Below are 16,244 nucleotides of genomic sequence, written 5' to 3' on the forward strand. Positions count from 1 at the left end.
CGTGGTGTTGCATGGCATGCTGGGAGTTGAAGTCCAATCGTTCAACCGGAACTCACGGCAGGCAGAATGTGGTTTGTCTATTAGAGACACCGCTTACAGATGGATACTTTCCCTTGGTCCTGCGCTTGCGGTGTGGTGACTTCAGGGAATGGGGAGGCGGACAAAGGGATGGATGAAGTTAGCGGAGCAGGAGTTCGTAGGCGGCTGTTACCGCTGCCGCCAATTGAAGGAAGTCGGTACCCCGGAAGTGGCTGATCTATTGGGTTTGAAAGGGAGGCCGTTCCTCTTACTACGGTGGCCGGGGGACTGGAGGTGCCTGTGCGCGGTGCTGAGGTCGGAGCGGCTGCTGGCGGGCTGTTTCTGTGGCGGCTTACGCTAGAGCTGGAACGTTTCCCGGGTCGGTGGCTCCTGCACATTTTGTACACTTCTCCACTGCTGATTCGCTGAGGGATTCGACCTGAGGCGAAGGGAGTCCGGAACAGGTGGGGAGTTACTGTCCGGGTTCCCGATCCTTGGGGGGCCCTGCCCGCAGTGGAGACCCTGTGCCCAACAGTTGGGGCTTTGAGGGTTTTGGCTCCGCCCTCATGTCTCCTTTCTAGTGTCATTTGTCTTCTGACTTCTTGCCCTTGCTGGCACTCGGAGCTAACAAACCTTAGTAAGCCGTCCCGTGCCCTCTCTCCTTGTGTCTTTCCTGAGCTGTTCCAGGCACGACCTCTGGTCCCCGGCGCTATCGCATCCATTTAATTCCTCCCCCGTTTCTCCCCGTGGAAGAAGGTACAAGAAAGGGGGGGAAAATCAGCAACAACAACAAAAAACCCACCCCCAAATCGGATTCCTGAGATCGCAATCTTCTCATTCCTAAATCTTTCCCCCAGATTTGGCCTTTGTTACTGCTTCAGACCTGAACATACTCCTCTGAATATCTTAATGCTTTTGCATCCAGGCAAACTTTCAGTGGCTTGATTGGGTTCTCGCTTCACCCTCCGCTCTTCTACCTCCATCCACATGTGAGGGCTTTTAGGTTGGAGAATAGATATTTATGATGACTAATGAATGAGAAGGATGTCAGTGGTCACTCAGCATGTCTTCTGCTTATTGAGTTTCTATTTCTTAAGCTTTCTTTGGCTTACATTTTTGTTTTGTATTGATTATTTTCCCATAGGGAGTTCATTGCTACCCTGTAAGTTAGAGGAGAATACGTGACTGTACATCTCTTTATATCTGAATTCGGTATTTAGATGGGATTTTTTTTCCCTACCTGCAACGTATGCCCCTTTTGGAATTTTTGCAATGATTTTATGTCAATTAATAGAAGATAGACTCAAGGGAATACTCTTTCCTCCTTGGTTGCTAGTGCTTTTGTAATTAGATTATGAATCATTGAAAGTACCCAGAGGGATTGGAAAAGCTTTGAAAGGCAAAGACTGTGTATGGTCCAATTTACACATTAATACAGCTTCCTTCCCTGAATAAGGAAGAGTTTATAATTAATTCAATAATCTGATGCTATGTTGAATTAATTATCAGTTCATTCACTGTAAAGTTTTTGAGAACAGTTTAAAGTTAAAAAGTAGCCAGTATATGAAATTGTATGACTTAGTAAAAAGTTAAAAAAAATTGATGTTCTTTTCCTGTAAAATGAATGCAAATATATTGAAAAATTTATTTGTTGTAATTGTTTATGAGGTAGTTCTTTATATTTTGACAGATCTGGTAAAACAGCACTGTATACTATTCGCTGATGTAGACAGAAATTATTGTCGATCTGACTTTTTGGGTACCATGTAACCCAAATGAGTTTGCAGCTTTTCTATTCTAACTAGAGGCCCAGTGCATGAATTCGTGCACAGGTGGGGTCCGGCTGGCCTGGCCCCAATTGGGCGGATTGGGGCTGGGCCTGTTGGGAGGAGGAGACGGTGGGAGGTTGGCCGGCCGACCCGCCGCTGATTGGGGCGATCAGGGCTGGGCCGGTGGGGGAGAGGGGCCATGGGTGATTGGCTGGTGGGCCCCACCCCGATTGATGTGTGTGTGGGGGGCTGATCGGGGGCGGAGCTGCCTGGGGGGAGGAGCCGCAGGCCGATCAGGGTGGTGGGGGCCTATCAGGGGCAGGGTTGACGGGGGGGGGAGGGGCCGCAGGCAGTTGGCCGCCTGATCCCACCCCCGATTGGGCCCGTTTGCTGGCCGCAGAGGGCGTCATAGCAACTGGTCGTTCTGGTCATTGGCTTTTTATATATATAGGTTATTGCACTATAGAAATTATAATAAAGTTATCATTTTTCTTTAAGCAGTCAAATGTAATCTTTATGTGTCAATAAAATATAAATGTTAATACTTGTACCCTGTCAAATTGAAATTATTTCTAATTAATCAGAAATGGTTTCAGCCATACTATTTGTGGCTAAATGTAAATATTTCAAAATTCACTCATGGAATTCTTTATTGGGTAGCTGATAAGAGGCTCAATATTAAGTAAAGTTTTTATATTTTTCCTGAGACTGTATTCATTTCATGGGCATTTATTGAATACTTTTTACCACTAACCCCAAATCATCAAAACATTAATTGAGAGTGTTGCTCTTGTCCTCAGGTTTGTACTAGATGCTATTAAAGCATTATTTCATTTAATCATTTTAATTCATTGAGCTATTGAACATTATTTACATTTAGCAGAGGAAGAATCTAAAACTCAAAGAGTTTAAGTTATTTAGTCTAGTTCTTTTCTTTCCCAACTGTAAAGATTGGCTTACACAGTTGCAAAAATTTATTTTTTACCCTAAAATATGTAAAGAGCATTAATTCAATAAATATTTGCTGCAGAGCTATTATGTACCAGATACTCTCCCAGGTTCTGGAAATAACAGTAAGCAAAACAGATGAAAGCCCTGCTCATAGGGAGCTTACACTCTAACAGAATGTATGAAATGTAAACCTTGCCTTCAAGAAGCAGAGAATATAGCCAATACACATTAGATTGTATGTGTTTTAGAATGTTAAAGTTGAAAAGAGATTAACTAGGGGAAATTTCATGAAATATATGAGATTTGATTTATAACTTAAACAGCAAGTAGGGATTTAGTAGGTAGAAATTGGGAGGAAAGTAATTCTAGCTTGAGGCATAAAATGAACAAAATTCTGAATTGTAGGAGAGAGATTAGAAGAAGGGACAGGTAACTGGACTGCTTTGTATCTTCAGTTTCTTGTACATAGGTGCACAGGGTTGGTTGAATTTGAAACAATGTTTAAATGAATGAAGTTAGAACAAGAGTGCAGCTATGAGGCAATGAGGAATTAGATCTAGTGTTATTATAGTGGGAATGGAAGAAAGGAATGGATTTAACAGCTATTGGTGAAAGAACCAGTAGGCTCTGTTAATTATTGAATGTTTGTAGTACTGTGGTGGCCAAAGGAGAAAGGAGACTAGATTATTAGGCTTGAACTGATTTTCCTATTTCATCAAATTATGAGATTTTTTTTTTCTTTTTCCATTGATTTTTTAGAGAGAGTGGAAGGGAGGCAAGGAGGGGAAGAGAGAGAGAGAGAGAGAAACACGGATGTGAGAGAGACACATCGATTGGTTGCCTTGCACATGCACCCCGACCAGGGCCTTGGATAGAACCTGTAACCCAGTATTCTGCCCTTGACTGGGAATCGTACCTGCGACCCTTCGGTGCAAGGGCTGACACTCTATCCACTGAGCCACACTGGCCAGGGCCACAATATTTTTTTAAAAAATATGTTTTTATTGATTTTTAGAGAGAGAGGAAGGGAGAGTTAGAAACATCCATGAGAGCATGTGCCCTGACCGGGAATGGAACTGGCGACCCCTTGGTGCATGGGTCAGTGCTCAACCACAGACAGTCACACTGGCCAGGCTCAAGTCATGAGATTTTTAAAAAATTCCAAGATGCATCATTATTTTATGAGCCACTATGAAAAAAATATTGCCAATTAAACAAAGATTGCCAACTCTAAAATGTATTCAGTTTCAGAGTTAAAATGTAAAAATGTGTGATCTAGAAATGATGAAATAGGGTACTCCTTATGATGGTTAGTGAGCCTTATAACCATTTTATTTTTATTTTTTGAGGACTATTTATAAATTAATTTGTAATCTTTCACATGCATTCAATCATTTAGCATTTACTTATTAACTAAGCACTCTTCTAGTCCACAGTGATATAGTGGTCAGTAACTACAGTCTCTACCCTCATAGAACTTTTTGTGTAGCAGGGGGAGAGGCAGACATAAATCAAAGATTCCATCAAAGAAATTTAAAGTTGCAGCTATTGTAAGTGCTATGAAAAAGCACTTGATGTAATACAGAAGAAAAACTGATTACGGAGGAGGTAAGAGTGTAGATGGGAGAGGCCAGATGACAGATGGTGATAATATCTTGGACAAAGCGGTGATGCAGATAGATAGAAGTGGATGGATTTTAGAGCTATTTAGGAGGTAGACTGGGTGATGGATTGGATATGAGGAATGAGGGAGAGGAAGGTGCCATCGCCCACCACTAGCTTTTTGGCTTATGTAACTGGATGGATTGTAGTATAATCAGTTCACTGAGATAGAGAACATTGTAAGATGACCAGGTTTGGCAGGACATGCTTTGTTTGTTAATTTTTTAATGTGACATCAGTGTTCAAGGTTAATTTCTTATCCCCCCTCTTATGTCATTGTTTTATTTAAGTATGTTTAAGGAATAGTGTAGCTGAAATAAGTTTTTTTTTTTCCCTTGAGTGAGCAGGGATAAAGTTCTGGGTGAAAGCATTTGGAAATATGTTGGTATTTGTTTTGAATTTTTATGTAACATATTCAGCCATATATATGAATAGGTAACTGAGTAATGCAGTTATACATCATATTTATTTTCACTTAAGATTTGGCATTAAATTGGGCATCTGGTTAAACTTTAACTTTATTCAGTTGGTATATATGTTTTGAATTTCCTTTGAAATATCCCATTTGTGTAATTTTTGACAGATATTGAATCAATACAACCAGTTTATTTAATACATTTCATAGTAGAGCATATAGAGTTTGGCTCTGGAGTCAGACTGCCTGGATCAAAGGTGTGTTTTGCTATTTACTAGCAGTATGACCTTGCAGAAGTTATTTTGTTGTTTTAGTCCATTGTTGTTTTTTTAATGTATAAAATGAAGATAATAATAATACCTGCCTTATGAGCTGTTGTGAGGATTAAATGAGGTGATATATATATATATATATATATATATATATATATCTGTATATATATATATATATATGTATATATATATATATATGCATAAGTTAACAAAACTTCTGGTACAGAGTTTGTGTTTAATATTACTATTTTTATAGTGATATGGGGTCTCAGATTATCTGGACTTCTGTGACAACATTTTAATTTTAGAGTTCCTTATAGCTAGTAGATTTTAACTGAAAAAAATTGGGTTTGGAGAAAATGTTATATAAGATGCTTTGCTTCTTCACAGTCGTACTAGATGAGTCATCACATGTCATCTTTCACAGATTCTTATCAGAGGTTATGTTTAGCCTACAGCTATAATAGGAAATTAATGTTAGATTAGTTTGTAATTACCTATTATTACTTTATTTATTCATTTTTATTTTTAAAATATCTTTAAAAATTGGTTTCAGAGAGGAAAGGAGGAGATAGAAACATCAATGGTGAGAATTATCGATCAGCTGCCCCCTACTGGGGATTGAGCCTGTAACTCAGGCATGTGCCCCAGCTGAGAATCAAACCTGTGATCTTTTGGTGCACAGGATGATGCTCAAGCAACTGAGCCATGCTGGCCAGGGCAAGACATTGACATTTTTAGAGTCCAGGCCAGTTGTTTTGTAGAATGCTTCACAAAATGAATTTTTTTTTTTTTTTTTCACAAAATGAATTTGTCTAATTGTTTCCTCTCAGTTTCAGGTTAAGTAGCTTTTTTCAAGACTGTTAATTACATAGAAGATGTTGTAAACTTTCCATAGCATCACATCAGGAGTAATATAATGATAATTTGTCCCATTATTGTGATGTTAAATTTAATCACTTGAGCTAGCCAGATTTGTATGTTCAAACAATATCTTTTCCCTTTTATACTTAATAATTAATCTGCAGGGGTAGTGCTTTGAGATCATTGGATATTTTGTTTTCCAACAATTGTTTTTCTAGTTAGTGGTTTTTAGTAGCTGTTGATGATCGTTGCCTGAATCAAGCATTGCATTGGCGGTTTCCAAATAGTGATTTTCTTCTCTCAGTCCTCCTATGTTTGCTGGCTGTCTTCTCTAAAGAAGAGCTATTTCTCCTCTCTCCTTTTATTTTTGTATCACTAGATAGCTAAGGATTTTTTTAAAAAAATTTATCCAGTGTGTTATAACCTGTTATTCTTATTGATGATTAAATTATCTCAAAGTCGTTTAGTCTCTTCAAGCTGGTTTCTGTGACCTTTGTTTATGTCCACATTGGTGTTTGGGTGAATTCTTACCTTTTGTACAATAAGATATTCCTGGCTCACCTTGTATATTCCCTGCTTGAGACCGGGAATCAGCCATTTTACCATGGGGTCCTGGTTTATTTTAGTGGGAAATGGTACTTAGAAACCAAGGTTTGGGCATTGACTGTACAGTTAACCCTTGAACAATGCAGTAGTTAGGGGTGCTGATCCCTGTGCAGTTGAAAATGTGCATATAGTTTTTGACACCCCCAAAACTTAACCACTTAATAGCTTACTTTTGACTGGAAACCATACTGAAAACACAGTCAATCAGCAAATATATATATATATATATTTGTAAGAATATATATATTGTAAGAATATATGTATGTGTAAAGTATATACACATACACTTTATTCTTACAATAAAGTAAGCTAAAGAAAAAAATGTTATTAAGAAAACCATAATGAAGAGAAAGTACATTTACAAATATTTATTGAAAAACCTTCATGTACAAGTAGATCGACACAGTTCAAACCCGTGTTGTTCAAGGGCCAACTGTTCTCATGGCTACTGCAATATCACTATTTCTAGGCCCTGTCAATGGACACACACACGCACACATGCACACACGCATGCACGCACACACTGTTTTTTGAAGAAATGAGTTTATAGGATACCTTCAATTCAAATTCAAAACCATCGAGTTCATTTTCACCTTGTCTTAGTTCATATGGTATCTCCCTTTTTATACAGGGCGAATTCTGATTCTCAACCACATCATTATATTTACTCATTGAATCTGTCCTACAACAACACACACAAGTTAGTTTTGGAATTACTATATGATACACCCTCCAATAATAGATTTACCAAATAAAGATTTCTTTGCCATTTTATGTCCTTATTATATATCCCACTAAACATGTATAGTAAAAGTAGGTGTTTAAAGTTATTTGTATTATTTTTTTCTATGTGATTATGTTATCAATTTGAAACAGTCTTTGAGAATATTATGCTAAGCGAAATAAGTCAGAAAAAGCTAAGAACCATATGATTTCACTTATATGTGGGATATAAAATTGAAACTCATAGACGGACAACAGTATGGTGGTTACCAGAGGGAAGGGGTAGGGGATAGTATAGGACAGTGGTCAGCAAACTCATTAGTCAACAGAGCCAAATATCAGCAGTACAACGATTGAAATTTCTTTTGAGAGCCAAATTTTTTAAACTTAAACTATATAGGTAGGTACATTGTTATTAACTTAATTAGGGTACTCCTAAGGCTTAGGAAGAGCCACACTCAAGGGGACAAAGAGCCGCATGTGGCTCGAGAGCCACAGTTTGCCGACCAGCGGTATAGGATAAAGGTGGCCAAATACATGGTTATGGAAGATGTTTGACTGTGGGTGGTAAGCACACAATACAATATACAGATCATGTATCATAGAAATGTGCACTTGAAACCTATATCTTATTGGCCAGTGTTATCCCAATCTACACTAATAAAAGAGAAACATGGTAATTGGCGTACGACCGCTACCCTTCCCATTGGCTAATCAGTGAGTATATGCAAATTAACTGTCAGCCAAGATGGCGGCCGGCAGCCAGGCAGCTGGAAGCGAGCAGGGAGGCTTGCTTCCTCCAGGGACTGCAGACTGCAACGTTCCCCGCCTCACTTGCCGGACTCTCAACTGCAACTCTAAGCAACTATTACTATGTTGCAAATAAGAAGCTAAACAAAACCGGCTTTCAGTCAGCCCCGGACCGCAACATTGTATCCATGTTTTCAGCAGCGAGGCCTCAGAGCTAAAGCTGGCCCAGAATAAAAAAAAAAAAAAGAAAACAAGAAGCAGTTCGGAGCTTTTAGTCAACTGCCAGCGGGAAAACAGCCCTCAGCCCCTCTGCCAGCCTGGCCTGGCACCCCAGTGGGGACCCCCACCCTGATCCAGGACACCCTTCAGGGCAAACCAGCTGGCCCCTACCCATGCACCAGGCCTCTATTCTATATAGTAAAAGGGTAATATGCCTCCTGGCACTGGGATCAGCGTGACAGGGGGCAGCGCCCAAACCCCCTGATCAGCCCTGCTCTGTGCCTGATAGGGGGGAGCTCCCCAATCCCCTGATTGCCCTGCAGCTCTGTGTTTGACAGGGTGCAGCGCACCAACCCCCTGATCGGCCCTGCTCTGTGTGTGACAGGGTGCGGCGCCCCAACACTGCCCCCCCCACGGGCCCTGCTCTGTGCCTGATAGGGGGGAGCTCCCCAATCCCCCGATTGCCCTGCGGCTCTGTGTTTGACAGGGTGCAGCGCACCAAGCCCCTGATCGGCCCTGCTCTGTGTGTGACAGGGTGCGGGGCCCCAACCCCGCCCCCACGGGCCCTGCTCTGTGTGTGACAGGGTAGAGCCATAACCTCCCCATTGGCCCTGCCCTGAGTGTGACAGGGTGCAGCACCCCAACCCCCTGATCTTTCCTGCTCTGTGTGTGACAGGAGGTGGTGCCCCAGCTCCCCTACCGGCCCTACTCTGTGAGTGACAGGGGGGAGCTCCTCAACCCCCTGATGGGCCCTGCTCTGTGAGTGACAGGGGGCAGTGCCCCAACCCCCTGATCGGCCCTGCTCTGTGCGTGACAGGGGGTGGTGCCGCAACCTCCCCATCGACCCTGCCTTGAGTGTAACGGGGCGGTGCCCCAACGCCCCAATCAGTCTACCCTGAAAGTGACTGAGGGTGGCATTGCAACCTCCCTATCCGCCCTGCTCTGTGCATGACGGGGTGGCGCCCCAACTCCCCAATCGGCCCTGCTCTGAGCCTGACCAAGGGCTGCACTTAGGGATTGGGCCTGCCCTCTGCCACCTGGGAGCAGGCCTAAGCCAGCAGGTCGTTACCTCTCGAGGGGTCCCAGACTGTGAGAGGGCACAGGCCGGGCTAGGGGACGCCCCCCCCCCCCCCCCCCGAGTGCACAAATTTTTGTGCACCGGGCCTCTAGTACATTTAATAATAAAAATAAAATAAAATGTAGTTAAGTTCCTATGAAACTTTTTAATAGACTCTTTTTATAAAATCAGTTATCTGTAAAACTAAAGTAAACATATTTTAAAACTTCAACATAGTATATAGTTATGGGGAACTCCAGAACAGTTACATCAAATAGAGCATATGCAGTTTTTATCTTTGTAAGGCTTTAAATTTGTAGCTCTATTTTCAAATTAATAGAATTTTACTTAAAATTAGAAATTAGAAAAATTACATCAAACAATGCCATTTGAAAGCCAAAACAACTGTGATTGGGAACATTTTAAACAATGCTCTTCTTTTGACTGATGATACAATTCAAGCATTAATCTTTAACAATAGACATAATTGTTTGGGTTACTTTAACTCATTCCTAAGAAATATGGCTAGTGTTTTTCTGTATTCACACCCAGAATAAAAAGATTTATGTTATTTGTAAGTTCTTTGTATTTGAAGAATGCCAGTTGTGACTGTGTGTTACCCTGTAACATATTCACACATTTTTCATGTGTAAATATTTTCATTGGAAAAGGGAAACTATTTCTCTTACAAATCATAACACTTATTATTTCTATTGTAAGACATAACCATAAACAGTCTTGAGTTTTGATTAGTTATAAACATCTTGCTTATTAGTATGTAAGGTTAATGAGGACAGAAATTGGGTTTCATTGTTCATTGTATCTCTCATAGTACCTTACAGAAGTAACCACTAAATACTTTATGAATAAGTAAATTTGATGTTTTATATTTAAACTAGTGGCCTAGTGCACGAATACTTGCACCAGTGGGGTTCCTCAGCCTGGCCTGCAGGATTGGGCTGAAACCGGCTCTCTGACATCCCCTGAGGGGTCCTGGATTGTGAGAGGGCGCAGGCCAGGTTGAGGGACTCCACTGGTGCATGATCGAGGCAGGGGAGAGATGCGGGTGGTTGGCCAGCTGGGGAGGGACCGCGAAAGGGCTCCAGGGTGTGTCTGTTCCATGTTGCTCAGTCCTTATCAGCCAGACCCCAGCAGCAAGCTAACCTACCGGTCGGAGAGTCTGCCCCCTGGTGGTCAGTGCACATAATAGCGACTGGTCAACCGGTCGACTGTCTGCCCCCTGGTGGTCAGTGCACATCATAGCGAGCAGCTGAGCGGCCTTAGCATATCATTAGCACATTACGCTTTGATTGGTTGAACAGATACCGGACAACCGGACACTTGGCATATTAGGCTTTTATTATATAGGATGACTTGTAATTACTGGTCTCAATAATATGGATGTACCTTTTCCTCACCAAAAGTAATTAATTATTTTGTTGTTTAATTGATTTGACTCAGTATGTTACTTCTTATATGCAGACTGCATATTTAATAGTTTTCAAAGTTGCATTTTAAAATATGGAGGCTGCAAACATTCATAGTTACCTGGCACTCATCAGAGGTTACTAAGGTCCTGACATAATTAAATTTTGTTTATCAAACTGTAGTAAACAATGTTGTTCTTAGATGTAATGCTTAAGACAAGAAATGCTCACGATAGGTCAGATATCATTAAACATTATTACTGTAGTCTTTGAGCAAGTGGTTGAAGTAATTTCAACTCTTTATATGCCATTTAGGTTGGTTATGATGACGACTTTACGGTCTGTGAGCATATAATGCTCAGTGCTGCCCAAGTGCAGAATTTTGCTGGTTGGAACTTGACCCAAGTCATGTGTAAATAAGTGTCTGCTCAGTACTTAGTTTCTTCCTTAGATGTTTTTACCTTTTTAAAGAGAAGAACACATAAATAGTACATTTTATTGATGTCATCTTTATAAATTTGCTGTGCATTGAGTGTTTTTAACTGGAGGATGTGATCCTGAGGGGTCCTAACAATGTTTATAAGATATATCCTGGAGAACCAAGATGGCGGCGTAGGGAGCGGACCTGTGTGTGCTGCTCTCTCACAGCATCATTGAAACTATCAACTATGAAGTAAACAACCGCCACTCAGAACCATGGGGAAGTTGGCCCAGTGGGAGATCTACAACTGGAAGAAAAGAAAGAAGCGCAGTGAGACTGAGTGGGAGCTACGGAGGCACCAAAACCAGAGGTACGCAGTCACACGCCACGCGGGCTGCAAATGGATTCTCGGTTTTTTACGAACCCTCGAATCCTCTGGGCTTGCTCGGGGCGGGTCTCTGAGGCCCCAGATCCCACAGGGAGAGGCGGCCACGGCCTTGCAGTGGTCGGAGAACGAGGGAAGCTTTGACACGCGGCTGCTCGCCGGCACTGAGGGACAAGAAGTCCTGGTGTCCCGGGGAGGCGAGGGGCGCGGAGACGCCGCCATCGCTATTTCCTCCATGCTGGCGACTCCCTGTGACCCCGCCCTACCCTCAGGGCTGTGCCAGAGGCACAAGAGGGAATGACTGTGCTTTTACAAACTCTCAAATCCACTGAGCTGGTTCGGGCGGGTCTCTGAGGCCCCAGGCCCCAAGGCGAGAGACAGCACGGCCTTCCAGCGGTCAGGAAGCGAGGGAGGCTCTGGCGCTCGGCTGCTCGCCGGCACTGGGGGACGCAAAGTCCTGGTGTCCTGGATAGGCAAGGGGCCGCTGAGTCTCCGCCCCGGCATCTCCCTGTGACCCCGCCCTACGCAATTTACATTCCCATCTGAGCTGTGCCAGACTCACAAGTAGAAACGCCTTTTCTTCTGCAAACTTTCAAATCCACTGAGCTGGTTCAGGCGGGATCATGAGGCACCAGACCCTACGGGGAGAGGCAGCACGGCCTTGCAGCCATCAGAAAGCGAGGGAGACTCTGTTGCACAGCTGCTCGCCGGCACTGGGGGACACAAAGCCCTGGCAGAGATTCAAGGGGCCGCGGAGACTCAGCCAGTGCTATTTGCTCCGCCATGGCGACTCCCTGAGACTCAGCCCTAATCAATTTACATCCCCATCCAAGCTGTGCCAGGTGCACAAAAAGACCCACCTGCGCTTTTGCAGCCTATCCCAACAAATTGCAGACTTCAACTGCTCGCAGCCATGGGAGACACACTCAAGAAGCAGACCCAGGAGAACCAGGATGGCGGCATAAGGAAGAGACCTGTGCGTGCTACCTCACACAACAACATCGAAACTACCAAATATCAGACAAACACCTATCATACAGAACCATGGGAAAGTTGGCCCAGTGGAAGCTCTACAACTGGAAGGAGAGAAAGAACATTGAGACTGAGTAGGATGTGACACCAAGTACAGAGCCCAACCCAACAAACTGCAGATTTCAACTCCTCGCATAGAAAGAAGCGCATTGAGACTGAGTAGGATGTGCAGAGGCACCAAGTACAGAGCCCATCCCAGCAGGCTGCAGATTTCAGCTCCTTGCATCTGGGAGGGACGCAATCGGGGGGCAGAGTCGGGTCCGGGGCCGGCCAGGGCTGGGCCTGACTCGGCCGGCACTGTGGAACTGCTGTACCAGCAAGCGCACAAACATGCCCACTGGTCCCAGTCTCTTGTGGGGCGCTGGGGGACAGCAGACAGGCAGTCTGTGCACTTGGTGGAGGGCAGGAGTGCTGGATGTTCAACCACCAGGAACGCCTGGAGATTTTGTCTGGTGGGGAGCCGCCGGCAGGGGACAGAGGGCCAAACTTCCTGTTTCCCCGGTAAGGCTGGGATGGCCCCGGTGAGGTCGGGATGGCCCCGGTGAGGTTGAAACGGCCCCCGTGAGGTAGGGACGACCCCGGTCAGGTCGAAACGGCCCTGGTGTGGTAGGGACGACCCCGGTGAGGTTGAAACAGCCCCCGTGAGGTAGGGACGACCCTGGTCAGGTCGAAACGGCCCTGGTGTGGTAGGGACAACCCTGGTCAGGTTGAAACGGCCCCTGTGAGGTAGGGATGACCCCGATGAGGTTGAAACGGCCCCCGTGAGGTAGGGACGACCCTGGTCAGGTCGAAACGGCCCCAGTGTGGTAGGGACAACCCCGGTCAGGTTGAAACGGCCCCCGTGAGGTAGGGACGACCCTGGTCAGGTCGAAACGGCCCCGGTGTGGTAGGGACGACCCCGGTGAGGTTGAACGGCCCCCGTGAGGTAGGGACGACCCTGGTCAGGTCGAAACGGCCCCGGTGTGGTAGGGACAACCCCGGTGAGGTTGAAACGGCCCCCGTGAGGTAGGGACGACCCCGGTCAGGTTGAAACAGCCCCGGTGTGGTAGGGACAACCCCGGTCAGGTTGAAACAGCCCCGGTGTGGTAGGGACAACCCCGGTCAGGTTGAAACGGCCCCCGTGAGGTAGGGACGACCCCGGTCAGGTCGAAACGGCCCCGGTGTGGTAGGGACAACCCCGGTGAGGTTGAAACGGCCCTGGTGAGGTCGGGACGGCCCCGGTGAGGTTGAAACGGCCCCCGTGAGGTAGGAACGACCCCGGTGAGGTTGAAACGGCCCTGGTGAGGCTCAGACGGCCCTGGTGAGGTTGAGACTACTCCAGTGAGGTTGGGACAAATAAAGGGGACCAGTATGGACTGATGAACAGGGGTAGATACAGAAGCAGAGCAACATTGAACAGAATGTTAAACTACAGTGGGAAGCCTGGGGAGGGTTGGGGGGGGGATTAAGAGACCAACTGAAGGACTTATATGCATGCATATAAGATTAACCAATAGACACAAGACACGGGGCGGGGGGGGGGTGGGGGGTAGGGGCTGGGGGAATGTCAAGGGGGGGAAAAAAGGAGACATATGTAATACTCTTTGTAATACTTTAAGAAATAAAAATTATTAAAATATTAAAAAAACAAAACAAAAACAAAAACAAAAACAAAAAAAAAGATATATCCTTGAGACAAAACAACCTTATTTGTCTTTTTGCTATACGATCTTTATTCTTATTTTAAAATCAAGTTTCTGAATATGTGTATCCTGCCCTTATCACGTTGCCTTTCGTTTTCTCAGTCTTTTGTCTTTATCTCACTGTCATCTACTTTACCTAGTCCTTAGCTCTGAAAGGGGACAGTCCAAATAAAAATTACATTGTTCTCCTAGTTTCTTCGTATTTGCCACTTAAAAACGATAAGCATGCTAAGTTTATAATCTGAACACAAAGTTCAGTGCATGAGGATAGAGGATTGGCAAGTATAGGTAAAGAGAGGGAGTAGAAATGGATACAATAATTGATGTTTCTATAAACAAAGAACTGAGATAGGGATAAGAAATAAGGTAGCAGAGATGACAGATCAACATATTGAAAGACATTTAAGGTCAGACAAGGGATTGCTATTTGTTACTAAAAATGCAAGCAGGTAGAAAAGGTTGTAGTAGATGAACAACTTAGAGCGGACCTCACACTTCATTTTATTTGATTGTATAGCTAAAAGCACATCAAAAATTCTAAGTCAATATCTATATTTTATCTTGTTGCAGAATATTATTTGGGGAAGATGCTCAAGCATACACAAGTACTGGAAGTCTGCAGTGTTTTTATTGGTCGTACTATGTGGCTAAGATATATTCTGTAGAATCGTTCCCTAAAGTTCTGTTTGCCAGGAGCTTTTACTTGGCTTTAAATCCTCAGTGGGTAAAATATTCTCTCTCTTGCCATATGGGAGAGGCTGATTACCTTCATCTGCCCTTCAAGGACATTGGTTTGAGTACCATTTTACATTTATCAGTTTATAATTTATCGACTGTCTTAATGCATGGTTACTGTTAGAAAAGTGACTCTAAAAATGACATCTGGGTCTCAATCGATGATTTTCATATCAAATGGTGTAGCTCTGCCTTCCAAAAGGACTCTGCTTGGTCTTCACTCTGCTTTTCACATCATTAACAATAAAGTTTAGTAATAACCTCATCTGGTAGCTTTATCTATGTTTACTGGGATACTAGTAAAAGCTTTCTCCTTTTTAATGCTATTATCTTTTAATTAAAAGTGGATTTGTCCCCCAGTAGGAGGTGTGCAGGAGGCAGCTGGTCTATGTTTCTCTCTCATCGATGTTTCTAACTCTCTATCCCTCTCCCTTCCTCTCTGTAAAAGATCAATAAAAATATATTTAAAAAAAATGGATTTGTCACAATGTAATCAGGGAACAGAAATATGGAAATGGTGATGGAAAGATTTGTTGTAATATGCCTTAGTGAAGAAAGTTTACTTGAAAAAAGTAAACTTTTTAATTTCCCAATTAAGGAAATTAAACTTTTTAATTTCCCAATTGGGAAATTAAACTTATTAATTTCCCAAAGTTTTAAGAAATAAGCTATAAACCTATTTAAAAAGTGTTTGGAAATTGTGAAGAATGTTATTTTGGTGATTTTCCAGACTGAGGCTCTGACAACACTACATAAAATAAACAGGAATTTTGATGGCTGAGTTTGATCACTGGGACAGTCACGCCAGCTATTTTAGGTTCCATAGCAGATTTACGTATGCTGGATCATGAGTAAATTGTCACTGCACGTTATACTTGATAGGCAATGAATTTTAATTTTTTTAATTAAGAAAACTTTTGGAAAGGGAAATTGTGGGTGAAAATAATTTAGAATTTTGCAGGGAGACTACTACTCTTAAAGTTCATTGTGGTTTCTTTGTTTGTGTTTTTGCTCATTTGTAGTTAAACTAAAAGTACTGTTTATCTTGCTTTTCTTTAGTTTACTTGATACATATATAAAGAGAACATTTTAATGGACTGAATGGACTCAAGTATTAGTTTATTTTTTTTCCTCTTTGCAAGCTTACCACACTTCTGTTTAGGGAAATGAAAGTTATGAATTAAGGACTGTCCGTCAAGTCATTTTATTTAGCCAAAGTTGCCCTGAGGAGTTATATTGAGGAAGTTAAAGTTTTC

At 43.2% G+C, this 16,244-nt stretch overlaps 1 protein-coding gene across 2 annotated transcripts in view; it reads left to right on the plus strand.

The window, feature by feature from the left end:
- The first annotated feature begins 281 nt into the window (after positions 1-281).
- Positions 282-16,244, plus strand: part of ATG4C (autophagy related 4C cysteine peptidase) — an 80,172-nt gene continuing 64,209 nt past the window's right edge. Inside the window, exon 1 of one of the 2 annotated variants that reach the window (XM_070405271.1) lies at positions 282-482. The gene's annotated coding sequence lies outside the window, so the exon portion shown is untranslated. The remainder of the gene's footprint in view (positions 483-16,244) is intronic. The other variant, XM_070405270.1, reaches the window with a different exon arrangement.

The sequence above is a fragment of the Myotis yumanensis genome, unplaced genomic scaffold (genome assembly GCF_028538775.1).
Source record: "Myotis yumanensis isolate MYYU_CA2020_CCGP unplaced genomic scaffold, mMyoYum1.0.hap1 SCAF_2, whole genome shotgun sequence".
NCBI classification, from domain to species: Eukaryota; Metazoa; Chordata; class Mammalia; order Chiroptera; family Vespertilionidae; genus Myotis; species Myotis yumanensis.